At 38.9% G+C, this 13,953-nt stretch overlaps 1 long non-coding RNA gene across 3 annotated transcripts in view; it reads left to right on the forward strand.

The window, feature by feature from the left end:
• Positions 1-13,953, forward strand: part of LOC138753773 (uncharacterized) — an 83,396-nt gene that overhangs the window by 11,580 nt on the left and 57,863 nt on the right. For all 3 annotated transcript variants that reach the window (XR_011351425.1, XR_011351429.1, XR_011351427.1), the window contains exon 2: positions 6,621-6,747. This is a non-coding gene — a long non-coding RNA (uncharacterized lncRNA). The remainder of the gene's footprint in view (positions 1-6,620; positions 6,748-13,953) is intronic.

A 13,953-nucleotide genomic window follows, 5' to 3' on the forward strand; every position in this document is an offset into this window, starting at 1 on the left:
AGAAGGAAAAAAGTGAAGATAAAACAAAGCCCCAGACACACCAATCACAACAAATAAAAAATAGAGGTGTGGAAAAAAATGGCATCGAAGAAAGAAAAGCCAAAAACAACGGGAAGAAAAGAAGAAAGAAAGATGCCGGAAGAGAAAGGTGAAGGCCTTACCTGCACAAAAATGCAGGGAACAGCCATGGAAAGAGAAGCCCATTCCCCGAGGTTAGTGGAGACCCTGCAGGGTCGCAACCCACCGACTGCAGGACTGCAAAGATGGCACACGGAACTAAACAGAGATGCACGATCCGCACGACAAAGACAACACCGACGGGAGGGGGGACCAGCTGTGGACAGCTGAGAAAGAACCGACAGCAGGGCTCTCAGCTAGAAAGTAAACAATTGGAACGGGAGGGGAGAGAATGAAAAAAGGAAACAAAAGACACAACAGATAACCAACCCAGAAGAAGAGGACCAATATCAAGACACCATGGAAAAAAAAATACCCAACACACTGAGACAAGCAGCTCAACAAGAAAGACAGAAGAGACAAAGATACAAGGAAGAGAAATAGAAAACACAAACCCAAGAGCAGATGCAAAAGAAGAAGTAGGAGAACACCAAGCTCTGCACAGAGGAATAGAAGGTAAAATGAATGGACAGTGCATAGAATGGCTAGAATTTAGTGAAATAAAAAGAAAAATTAAAAGTACAGAAGAAAAAGTGAGTAGAATAGAGCTGGTCATAACAGATGTAGGGAAAAGATTTGAAAATGTGGAAGAACATGTAATGGCGGTAGAAATGGAAGTGAATGACTTAAAAAGAAAATTGAAAGAAAGTGACAAAAAGGTTAAAGAAACACAAGAGTTGTTAGCTCATAAGATGGATATAATGGAAAACTATAGTAGGCGAAACAATATAAAGATAGTGGGCCTAAAGGAAGATGAAACAGGCAAAGATATGAAAGAATTTATAAAAGAATGGATCCCAAAAGTCCTGGGAATGCCAGAAATGCAGGAAGGAATGGAAATAGAAAGGGAACGCAGAACATTAGCCCCGAAACCACAGTCACAACAAAAACCAAGATCCGTTTTAGTAAAATTTCCGAGATATATGACAAGAGAAAATATATTGGAGAAGGCAATGAATAAAATGAGAGAAGACAAAAAAACCACTGGAGTACAAAGGTCAAAAAAAATTTTCTACCCAGACATAAGTTTTGAGCTCCTGAAGAAGAGAAAGAAGTTTAACGCAGCAAAATCGATCCTATGGAAGAAAGGCTATAAATTTATGTTAAGATATCCAGCGGTGCTTAAAATAGTTATCGCAGGGCAGCAAAACAGACTGTTCTTGGATCTGGAGAAAGCACAAGAATTTGCAGAACGCCTGCAAGACAGAAAGAGAGATGAAGAAATGTAACAAGAACAAAGAATGATGACAAACTACAAATAAAGAAGAAAAAATAATGTACAAGTAAGAACTAAAGGAGGGAAGAAAAGGGAAGTAAGGGAGAAGGGGGGAAAAATATTGATATAAATAATAAATTTGATAATAAATAAATAAAACAAAAAGAAAAAGAGAAGAAATGAGGGGGAACTTTGTGGTAATGGGAAGATAAAAGTCTTTTCAGGAGGGGGTTGGGTATGAGAGAATAACAGTCACTGCAAAATCATTTGACACTTGTGAACGAGTTTGCAGTCTGAATGGAGAGGGGAGTTACAGTTGCCCAGTAAGGGACAAGGGGTGACTCAGAGAAGGGGGGTCACTTGGGGTTAAGGGAATTTTAGATGTGGGAATGGTTGAAATATTTTATGTTTTAGAAGTGTTGTCATACAGTGAGCTCAAAAAAAGAAAACTGAGAAATGGAATTGGGGAAAAGGGAAAAGGTGGTGGTGAGGAAGCGGAAATGAAATGTAAACAAAGTATGAAATGCCCATGTTGAACTACATGACTATAAATATTAATGGAATACATAACCAAATCAAAAGGAAGAGGCTATAAAATTTATTGGAAAAAAAATTGATAATTCATGCAGGAAAAGCATCTAATTGAAGTGGAACACAAGAAATTAAGGAGACACTGGGTAGGGCACGTAACGGCAGCATCATATAATTCAAAAGCCAGATATGTAGCTATATTAATTAATAAAAATGTACCAATCAACATAAAGGAGGAAATAATAGATCCAGAAGGGAGGTATGTAATGATAAATTGTCAGATATATTCAGAAATTTGGAATTTGTGTAATATATATGCACCTAATGAAGAGGATCAAAAGTTTATGCAATATATCTTTTTCAAAATTTAGATACGCAGGGGAATATATTGATAGGAGGGGACTTTAACCTTAATTTCATTCAAAGATGGATAAAACTGGACAAAAGACTAGCAGAAAGAACAAAGTAACTAAATGTATGCTTAAATCAATGCAGGAAATGCAACTTATGGATATATGGACCAAACAACACCTAAAGGAGAAGGAATACTCATATTATTCAAGTAAAACATACTCAAGGATTGACCTGTTCCTGTTGTCAGCCCATATCTAAGGGAGAGTTAGGAAAATGGAACATAAAGCTAGATTGTTATCGGATCACTCACGCTTGTTATTAGCAATAGAGCTGGAGGACATCCCACCAAGAACATATGGATGTAGATTAAACTCCATGCTACTTAAAAGACAGGATTTTACAGAATTCATTGAGAGCCAAATTAAAATGTACTTTAAAATAAATATGGAATCAGTGAAAGATAAATTTATATTATGGGATGCAATGAAAGCTTTCATCAGAGGGCAGATAATAAGTTATGTAACTAAGATGAAGAAGGACTACAATCTGGAAATAGAACAGCTGGAAAGGGAAATAGTAAGTACAGAAAAAAAACTAGCAACAAGGAAGAGAATTGGCGGACAAAAAAAAATACGAAACACTACAAAAGTATAAGGTGGAGAAGAACATAATGAAAATAAAGCAGAAGTATTATGAGCTAGGAGAAAAAACGCACAAAATACTAGCTTGGCAGCTTAAAACAGAACAAACTAAAAGAACGGTATTGGCATCAAGGAAAAAGGACAAACAAATTACATATAACCCAACAGAGATCAATGAAAATTTCAAGGAATTCTACGTAATTATACCGAACTGAGAACGAAGGGAAAGAAGAAAAAATAGATGAGTTTCTAGCTAAAATTAAACTACCGAAATTGCAAGAAGAGGAGCAAAACAAATTGATAAAACCATTTGAAATAGAGGAAATACAGGACATATTAAAAAAGCTACTGAACAATAAAACGCCTGGAGATGACGGACTCGCAATAGAATTCTATAAATTATTTAAAGACTTATTAATTATTCCTCTCCTGGAAGTAATGAACCAGATTGAAGAAACACAGAACATGCCAGATTCATGTAAAACAGCAATATTTACAGTAATACCAAAGACGGGGAAAGATCCACTAACACCAGCATTGTATAGACCAATATCTCTATTTAATTCAGATTATAAGATAATAGCAAAATTATTAGCAAACAGATTGGCCGACTGTGTACCAAAAATAGTAAAACTAGATCAAACTGGATTTATTAAGAAAAGACAAACAACGGATAATATCTGTAAGTTCATTAATTTAATCCATGCAGTACAAGGAAATAAGACACCAACAGTGGTGGTTGCTTTAGACGCAGAGAAAGCCTTTGACAGGGTAGAATGGAATTATTTATTCAAAGTACTATGAGGTTCAACCTACCAGTAAAATATATTAATTGGATTAAAGCATTATATAAAGGACCATTGGTGAAGGTAACAGTAAATGGATATATATCGAACCAAATTAAATTAAGCAGGTCATCTAGGCAGGGATGTCTACCATCTCCCTCACTGTTCGCTTTAGCTATAGAACCCTTGGAAGAACTGATAAGAACAGAAAATAAAATAAAAGGGTTTATAAATAAAAGAGAAGGAATATAAAATTAGTCTATTTGCAGATGACGTCATAGTATACTTAACAGAACCAGAATTATCAATAAAAGAAATTGAAGGAATATGGAGAAATATCAGGGTACAAGATCAACGCAAATAAAACTGAAGTGATGCCAATGAATAATGCGGATTTCACAAAGTTTAAGAAAGAATCACCATTTAAATGGCAAACACAAGCAATTTGATACCTAGGTATACAAATAGATAATAATCTAGGCTATCTATACAAACTAAATTATCAGCCATTAATGAAGATATTACAAGATGACTTAGAACATTGGAAAGACTTACCATTAACACTGATAGGAAAGGTAAATTGTATTAAATTGAATATCTTCCCAAGGATACAATACCTATTTCAATCGTTACCAATTCCCTTAACAGAGGAATTCCTCAATGAGCTAAAGAAAATAATAAGGAAATTCTTATTGAAAGGGGGGGAAACTGAGGATAGCACTAGATAAATTAACAGAATGGAACAAACAAGGGGGCTTACAGCGACCAAGCTTTAAGAATTATTATAGAGCAGCACAATTAAGATATCTATCAGATTTTTATCAAACAAGGGAAAAACCAGATTGGACCAGGTTAGAGCTAGATAAAATAGGGGAGAAGGTACCAAACATATACTTTATAAGTGGGATGAAAAGATGGTGCAACATAGTAGTTCACCAGTACTGCACCATCTGCTCAACATTTGGAAGAAGATTCACGAAGAAAGGAAAAAAACAAATTACCAACTACCAAAATTATTATTGATGCAAGATCAACTAATCCCTTTCACAATAGATAACCTTTTCTTTAGAGAATGGAAGAGAAAAATGAGCAAAAGAATAGAAATTTGTTTTTTGGGTAATAATTTATTATCTTTTGAACAAATGAAATACAAATATGATATAACTCACGGTACAATGTTAGCATACCACCAACTGAAAATCTTCTTGAAGGACATATTGGGAAGCAGACTGAGGTTACCAGAAGGAAGCAGCTTTGAATATGTGATTATAGACACAAAGATATTTTAAAAATTTATAACAAACATGTACATCAAGCTGCAGGAGAAAGAGAATGATGAAATAAGCTGTAAACCCAAACAAAAGTGGGAACAAGATCTAAACATAAAGATAAAAAATGAAATAAGGGAAATGATATGCTCCGGAACTATGAGAAATACAATAAACATGAGGTTTCACATGATACAATATAATTGGTTACACAGGTTATATATCACACCCCAAAAGTTAAATAAATGGGACCCAACAGTATCAGATAGATATTTTCGCTGTAAGAAGGAAACAGGAACAACAATATATGCAATTTGGGCATGCGAGAAAGTGGAAAAGTTTTGGGAAGATCTTAATCAGGTATTTAATAAAATCACAAAAAGGCAACATACCAGAAAATCCAGAGATCTTTCTTCTGTGTAATATAATAAGTAAAGAACTAGGCCTCAATTTGGATGAAGCACAAAAAAGGTTTATTATGATAGCCTCAGCTGTAGAAAAAAAAATGTAGAATGTCAACCTGGAAATCAGGAGAGAGCTTGAGAGTTCAGCAATGTTATATAGAAATGAATACATGTATTCCATTGGAAAAAATAACATATAATTTAAGAAATAACATCACAGTATTCGAAAAAATTCGGGAACCATACATGGAACACAACAGAGAGGGCCTACCGCGGACCTCCACCCCCTAAAATGACAGAATGAGAAGAAGATGAAATGAACTGACCCAGTGTGTAAAAGTAGATGATACAAATTTCTTGTTTATTTTCATTGTGTGATGACATTGTTCAATGTATTGTAGATGTTGAACATTTAGTGGGTAGGGAGGTTGGTGGGAAGGAGGGAGAGAAGGGAGGGGGAAAAGGGGGAGAAAATGACACTGTGTATATTCAAGAGGGAAATGTTGGTGTGTATTTTGGTTAATATGGTTCATAGTGTGAAATATTTTTAAAAATTAAACGAATATTATTTTTTGACATAGTACATGTTACGATTTAATTATTTACTTATTATAATTATAGAATTTGGTATCTTGAATTTCTGTAATAATTATGAACGTGCTTCTAATTTACAATCATATATATGATTTTATGTTTGTTACCATTAGTTTACCTTGTGTAAAAGGTTTTTGTTAAACTCAATAAAAATATTTTAAAAAGAAAAAAAAACAGAATGTGATTTCTCCGAGCCCTCCTGACGTCAACAACCATCTCTTTTGTTTTGTTTTAAAACTTTCAGATACAGGTAGTTTATTCTGCTCCAGTACATTAGTGTCTGCACTTCATTTCTCTACACTACCTCCTTGTTCTTACTAATGAGGCCCACCACGGTCGTGCCATCACTGAACTTGATGATGTGGTTCGAGCTGTGTTTGGCTGCATAGTCACAGGTCAACAGAGTGAACAGCAGTGGACTAAGTACGCAGCCCTGGGGGTGGCGTCCCCTGCTCAGTGTGATGTTCTTGGAGGTGTTCTTTCCAATCCAGACTGCCTGAGGTCTCCCCCTCAGGAAGTCAATAATTGCAGAGGGAGATGTTTAGACCCAGTAGTCCCAACTTCCTTTTCAGGTACTGAGATATGATTGTGTTGAATGCTGAGCTGAAGTCAATAAACAGCATTCAAACATACATGTATTTATTTTCCAGCTGGATGAGGGCCAGATGAAGGGCAGTGGTGATAACATCATCCATGGAGCGGTTGAAACTACATGCGAACTACAAGGGGTTGATGTGCCACTTGACAAGCCTCTTGAAGCACTTCATGACAATAAATGTGAGTGCTACAGGGCATTAATCGTTGAGGCAGATGACTTCTTTGGCACAGGGACAATAGTGGTGGCTTTGAAGCACGTTGGGACTACAGCGCTACTCAGGGAGATATAAAAGGTGTCGGTGAGAACATCTGCTAGCCGAGCCGCATAACCCCTGAGCACTCTGTCGGGAATGTTATCCGGTCCAGCAGCTTTCCACGGGTTGACTTTGCCTAGTTCTCTCTTCACATCAGCCACTGTAAGACACCACAGCTGATCATTTGGAGGCGGGTTGGTCTTCTCCGCTGCCACATCATTTTTCTCCTCAAACTGTGCGTAGGAGTTGTTTAATTCATCTGGGAGAATGGCATCACCAGCACAGGTAGATGGAGTAGTCTGCTGGTTGGTGATGCCTTGGATCCCCCTTCCACATGTGTCACATGACCTTGCTGTCCAGGAAGTGACTGTGAATGCACTGGGCCTGCTCGTGCTTTTCCTCCCCGATGGCCTTAGACAGCCTGGCTCTTGCAGTTGCCATGGGTGCTTTGTTGCCCATTCTGAAGGCCGCGTCTTGATTCCTGGATAGCACCTGCACCTCTGCAGTCATCCATGGCTAGTGGGTAGTGATGGACTTCGGCACAGTGAAGTTGTCAGTAGACTTACTGATGTAGCTGGTAACTGTTGCCATATAATCCTCCAGATTTATGCAATTGCTGCTTCCTTGAACATATGAATGAGATCAAAGCAGTCTTGAAGTGTGTGAATGGCCCCCACTAGCCAGGTTTTAACCTGCTTCAGGATGGAGTGGTCAGATATCAATGAGCGTTTTATATAGTGAGGGAGCCAGCAGGTGCTTGATGTGCAGGTGGATTTAATAAAAGATAGTTTGAACTTATTGAGATTGTTTAAATTCATTCCCATGCTGAAGAGAATAGGACATGGGAATGTTTGGAAATTTGTTTTCAGTTACGTGAGTAAATTGATTAAAAAGTAGTAATTCCATAATTTTAATGTTGTCATATCAACCAATCCTCGTGGAAGCCGATCAGTATGGTCAGAAATAAATCTATTTATCTGGCAGCAGTCATGATTATTATTTCAACAACCTCCATTCGGAATGCTTGGATTTTGATTTAAATCATCAATACTGCCTCTGCTTGTTCTAGAGTACTTTCTGCTTCAGTTTGTTAAACAACTGGGAAGCTTAACAATTTAACCATTTAGATTAGGTCAGCGAAGGCGAACACTATAGATGGCTGTGATGCTTCACTACCTGATGAGCGGAACCCCTTCTATGCCAACTTTGAGAAGAAGAGCCAAACAGTGACTACTAGAACCCCTGAAGAGGCTGAGGGCCCTGTAATGTCTGTCTGAGGGCAACGTCAGAACATCTTTCAACAGGGCGAACCCTCACAAGGCATCAGGCCCAGACGGCGAACCTGGCAGTGTACTGAAAATCTGCACCAATCAACTAGCCGGAGTGTTCACGGAAATTTTTTAAACTCCCTTTGTGGCAGTAAGCTTGAAAACAGCATCAATCATCCCAGTACCCAAGAAGAGTAGTGTGGGCTACGTCAATGACGACCGCCCAGTAGCACTAATTTCTACTGTGACTAAATGCTTCGAGAAACTGATCATGGCCAGAATTAATACGTACCTAAGGAAAGATCTGGACCCTCTGCAATTCATCTATCGGCACAATCGTTCGACAACAGATGCAATATCACTGGTTCTCTCGATCATCTCGAAAACAGCAATTCATACATACAGCTGCTCTTCATCGACAACAGCTCGCCCTTCAACACCATTATTCCCTCAGTGCTCATCAAGAAGCTACAAACTCCAGGCTTCTGTATACCCCTCCACAACTTATTCATCAGAAGACCACCGACAGTTGAAATTGGAAAAGTCTCCTCCTCACTGATCATCAACGCAGGTGCACCCCAAGATTGCTTGGTTAGCCCACTGCTCTACTCATTATACACCCACGACTATGTATCCAGGCACAATTCCAAAGCTATCTACAAGTATGCTGATGACACCACAGTTGTCGGCAGAATCACAAACGGCAATGAGGAGGCGTACAAGAGGGAGAAAGATCAGCTTGTTGAATGGTGTAATGACAGCAATGTTGTGCACAACATCACCAAAACCAAGGAGATGATTGTGAACTTCAGGAGGAAGTCAGGGGAACACGACCCAGTCCTCATTGAGGGCTCAGTAGTGGAGAGGGTCAAGAACTTCAAATTCCTGGTTGTCAATATCTCCGAGGATGGCTCACCAGTGGTAATATTTTGTGAGGTGTCTGAGGAGATTCGAAATTTCACTGAAGACTCAAACTTCTATAGGTGTACCATGGAGAGTATTCTGGCTGGTTGCATCACTACCAACTCTCAGGACAAAAATAAACTCCAGAGGGTTGTTAATTTGGCCTGAGATATCACAGGCACCAGACTTCACTCCATCAAGAACATCTACATGGGGCGGTGCCTTAAGAAAGCTGCCTCTATCCTTAAAGTCCCCCACCACTCAGTCCACGCCATCTTCACTCTGCTACCATCGGGAAAAAAGTACAGGAGCCTAAAGATGAGCACACAATAGCACAAGGACAGCTTCTTCCCTGCTGCCATCAGATTCATTGGAATAATCAATGAACCAAAGGACACTGCCTTACTTTTCATGCCCCGTTATTGTTATTATTATTTTTTTTATAGTAATGTCATAAGATGATTATAATATAAATGTTTGCACTCTGATGCTGCCCCAAACACCGAATTTCATGACTTGTTCATGGCAATAAATCCTGATCCTGATTCTTGATTCTAACACCATACTTTCACTTAATCTGCCTTAAAGAAATGCTCCTATAAAGGGCACAAGTATCCAGTCTAGATTACAAGGTGTTACGGAGTCCAGAGGACTCTAAAGACCAGTAGCAATAGATATGCACCACAACACAGGGTTATTTAAACAAAAGTTGTTTTTAATTATAATTGAACAAGAAAACAGATTAAGCTCTAACTTATTACTTAACCTACTTACTTAACCTACCTAACACCCCCCTCTAATACTAAGTGTGGGTGTGTGTAATGTATATTTAAGATTAGAAACGTTCTTTGCATCACAGTCCAATCTCACTGGTTGCAGGCAATTTTTGCACCATTCACAGAAGTTAGCATTAACAAAGTTCACCAGGCTTTGGTGTTTAGCAGGCAAATGGTTACCACTCAGGAGGGTTCTTGCTGGTTTTCAGAGAGAGATTCCTTTTCCAAGACATCTGCAGCTGATTCCTTCTCAATCAGTCTTGCTGAAGAAACTTGCCCCCTTCAGGGTTCTCCAGATGATTCTCTTTCTTTCAGTTCACCTTTTAGACCGCTAGCCTTCTCCCCCGATCAGGCAGCCTTCCAAAGTTTGCCAGCTTTGTCCTCCTAGAACTGATTTCTGTATCTCTCCTCTCTGAGAGCAAAACTGTTTTCTGCCTGCCTGCAAAGATCACATGCTCTCCTAGGCAAGCTGCTGAATGAGCTTCTTTGTTGCTCCTCTGCAAAAGGCCTGCAAATATTCTGTGTTTTAAAATGTGTTTGTGTGCAACCTGCTCAAGCAATTCCTCCCAAGCCAACTCTAAATACTGTCACATCCCAAGGTTCAATTGATGTGAGAGAGAGAGGAGTGAATGTTTAAATTAGTCAAAGGGATAGGAGTCTCACTGAAGCAAAAAAATACTCCAAAACAAGGACATGCAATATTGATGATTTAAATCAAAATCCAAGCTTTCCAAATGGAGATTGTTAAAATAGTAGTCATGACTGCTGCCAGATAAATAGATTTATTTCTTCTTCTGTAAAAAGAGAGATAGATATAGCATTTTCACTTGGTGACTTTTCATGTGAACCAGTAAGAAACGGAGATAAAAGTGTTTGAAGTTGCAGAGAAACTGGGAATGGATTAGGGAAAGTAAGCTGATGTCAGAATGGACAACAGGAACGATTAAATGGCAAATGTGGATGCTGGTACCTGGCAAAGGACAACTAAAATGTATAAAAATGAATGTGGATGGAGAAGTAAACTAGAACTTCAGAATCAGGAGTTTGTTGAGGTCTTGCATAACATTAGCATCCTGATTGGAGACAGCCAGAGATCACTGATTTAAAGTAATTTACACAATAACCAGCAGGGGGAAATGAGGAGGAATTTGCTTCATTATTATTTGGAATGTCTCATCTGAACATTTTCATCAGAATAAATGGCGAAATAATGTTGGGCAAATACTTTGAATAAAAACAATGTGCTGTGGGAAAAGTTCAGAGAGTTGAAAAACTAGGACAGGTCAATCAAATAAAAAATAAAGAGGGGGTGGAGGTCTCTTTCTGTGCTTTATGATACTTTAAATAATGGAAGTATTGAAAATCTTGGTTCTCTGACTATCGGAGGATATGACACTTTCCCATTGTCAAATTCTTCTTGATATTGTCGTGGCTTGCTAACTGGGACATGACCTGGTGCACAAAATGGCCGACAAAAGCGACAACTGCACAGACCCCATGGGGGCCGACAACCTTCATCCCAGGTGACCACCCGCACAGCGGGAAAGAGTGACCAACAGCGGTAACGCCACCCAATCAGAGTTTGGTGCTGATGTCACTCCTGACGTCAGCAGCGAGGAGTGAATATAAGCAGAGCCGCCAATGCAATAAACCAGTCTTCGATTTCGACTCCTCGTGTGTGTGTGTGTCTTCTTTCCACACTTCACGATAGCGTGTATGCTACAATATGTTCAATAGTCGTGCAGCCTCTTAAACCAGCCCTGCCTTTCAATAAGCTCATGTCCAATCCTCAGGTTTCTCTTTTCATTCAATTCCCATGTCCTACGAGTCTTACCATGTCCAAAATTTAAAAAAAAATAATTTCATGGACCTTCACAGAAAAGCATATTAAAGATCCTACCCCTCTTAGCCAAGGCACTTCCACAATGTGGGATCAGGCTTTTTGGCCCATCTTGTCCATGTTCTTCCCAGGCTAGCCCCATTTGCCTGTATTTAGCCCTCATCCCTCTGAACCATTGCCATCAGTGTGCCTCTCTTTTAAACAGGACAATGGTACCCATTTCCACCACTTCTCATCTCACAACAGAATGCCTGAATTCTTACCCTGAGATTCAACTCAGAAAAAAGATTCTCTGCCATTTTTTTCCTCACTGTCCCGGCGAATTTCTGTGCAAAACATTATTGCAATTTAATCAGCTAGGACAATGGTTCTCAATCTCTTCCCCCCACCCCCCTCCACCCCATTCACATACCACCTTACGTCACCCTTTACTAACCACAGAGCACCTATGGAAAAAATAAGGTTGAGAACCACTGAGCTGAGACAGCCAGCAGCAGGCATTGCGTATCGACTACATGCAGCAAATTTTAATCCAATCAATTGAACCTGACACTCATACACCATTGTGTATGTTATGTGGACCTCATATCAAAACCCAACACTGACGCAGAAACCCTAATTGCCACGTAGAGTGTTAAAATCATTCATTAAGGAATTCATTTGTGCCATCAATCTCGTCATTGTGCCAACATGAAAGGAGGGTCATTGAAAATCTGCTTTCTGATTTATGTTAGCTAATTCAAACAACTCTACAGGTCCCAATTTGTGTAGCATTTAGTGCAAGGCTATTACAGCGCCAGCGACCCAGGGTACGAATCCGGCACTGTCTGTAAGGAGTTTGTATGTTCTCCCCGTTTCTGCATTAGATTCAACTGCGTACTCCCAGCCTTCATAAACAAGCGGGGTTTGAAGGTTAATTCGTGTATTTGGATGGCCTCGTGGGGCAGGAGGACCAGTGCTCTCTGACTAAAAAGAAATATTTTTTTAAAATTATAAACTGGAAGCAGGCAGAGGTCACTCAGCACCAGCATTTAAAATGATCAGGTTATAACCTCTGCATTTTTTGTTCCCCTTGCTAACTTTTCAATCCTTTCCTCTACTATCTTGCCTTAAAAATATTCAAAGGCTCTCATGAGTTTATTTGTCACTCTTCAGCTGGTACAGTGAGAAGGGTTCTCCTGGGTGCAGTCTAACAAAACAATGCTAACATTCATGGAGACATAATGTCTTGTAGAAGAGCAACACCACAATAATGAGAAAAGATAGCACAAAGCAGGGGCAGCATGCGAGGTAAACAAGAAAGTCGTATCTAAGTAAAGATCTGGCCGTACTCCAATATGCTATCGCCACAACCGTTCAACGCAGATGCAATCGCACTGGCTCTCCACTCAGCCCTGGATCACCTAGACAAAAACAATGGCAGCATCAGATTACTTTTCATCAATTATAGCTCAGTTTTCAACACCATTGTGAGTCAACAGACTTCAAAACCTGGGCCTCCACCCTCCCTCTGCACCTGGATCCTTGACTTCCTCATCAGAAGACCACAATGAGTGCATATCAATGACAATGTCTCCCCTTCACTGACAGTCAATACAGGTACACCTCAAAGATGTGTGCTTAGCCTACTGCTGTACTCGCTATGCAACCGTAAATGTGTGGCTCTCCACAATTCAAATGCCATCTACAAATTTAATGATGACACCATGGTTGACAGCAAAATCATAGATGGTTATGAGGAAGCATACAGGAGTGAGGTAGATCAGCTCAGAGTGGTGTAACAACACCAACCTTGTCCTCAACATTAGCAGAACTAAGGTATAGACAACACTTTCCAAGATTTAGTGTTTCCCAATTTCAAAACATGTCCTCTTCAAGGAAATGTAAGCGACAATATTCCAAATTTCCATCTTATTGATCCAATAAACCAAACTTTGTAAATGCAGCTTTAAGTATCTGTAAAACAGATAAACATTTTGCATAACTTCACATTGAGATTTTCATAACAATGAATAAACAAAGCAAACTGTATAATGAGATAACGATATTCAACTTTAAACAGATAGAAGAAGCAAAACATAAAATAAGATGAATTAAGACAAATTAAGATTAATTCAAAGAAATGTATCTTGAGTTTAAGTCCTGTTCATAATTCTTCTAAGTACTCAATCCTCTTGGATATTACGATATATGACATCATAGTCACTATGGTAACACTACAAACAATACTTTGTTAAAGGGATAGGCACAAAATTAACTACAAATCAAAAACAGAAGGTTTTAACCTTTATGTTCTGGCTCCTAATTATTATATTAGACATGAATGACTAATATATAATAATTAC

This window comes from Narcine bancroftii, chromosome 1 (genome assembly GCF_036971445.1).
Source record: "Narcine bancroftii isolate sNarBan1 chromosome 1, sNarBan1.hap1, whole genome shotgun sequence".
Taxonomy (NCBI): Eukaryota; Metazoa; Chordata; class Chondrichthyes; order Torpediniformes; family Narcinidae; genus Narcine; species Narcine bancroftii.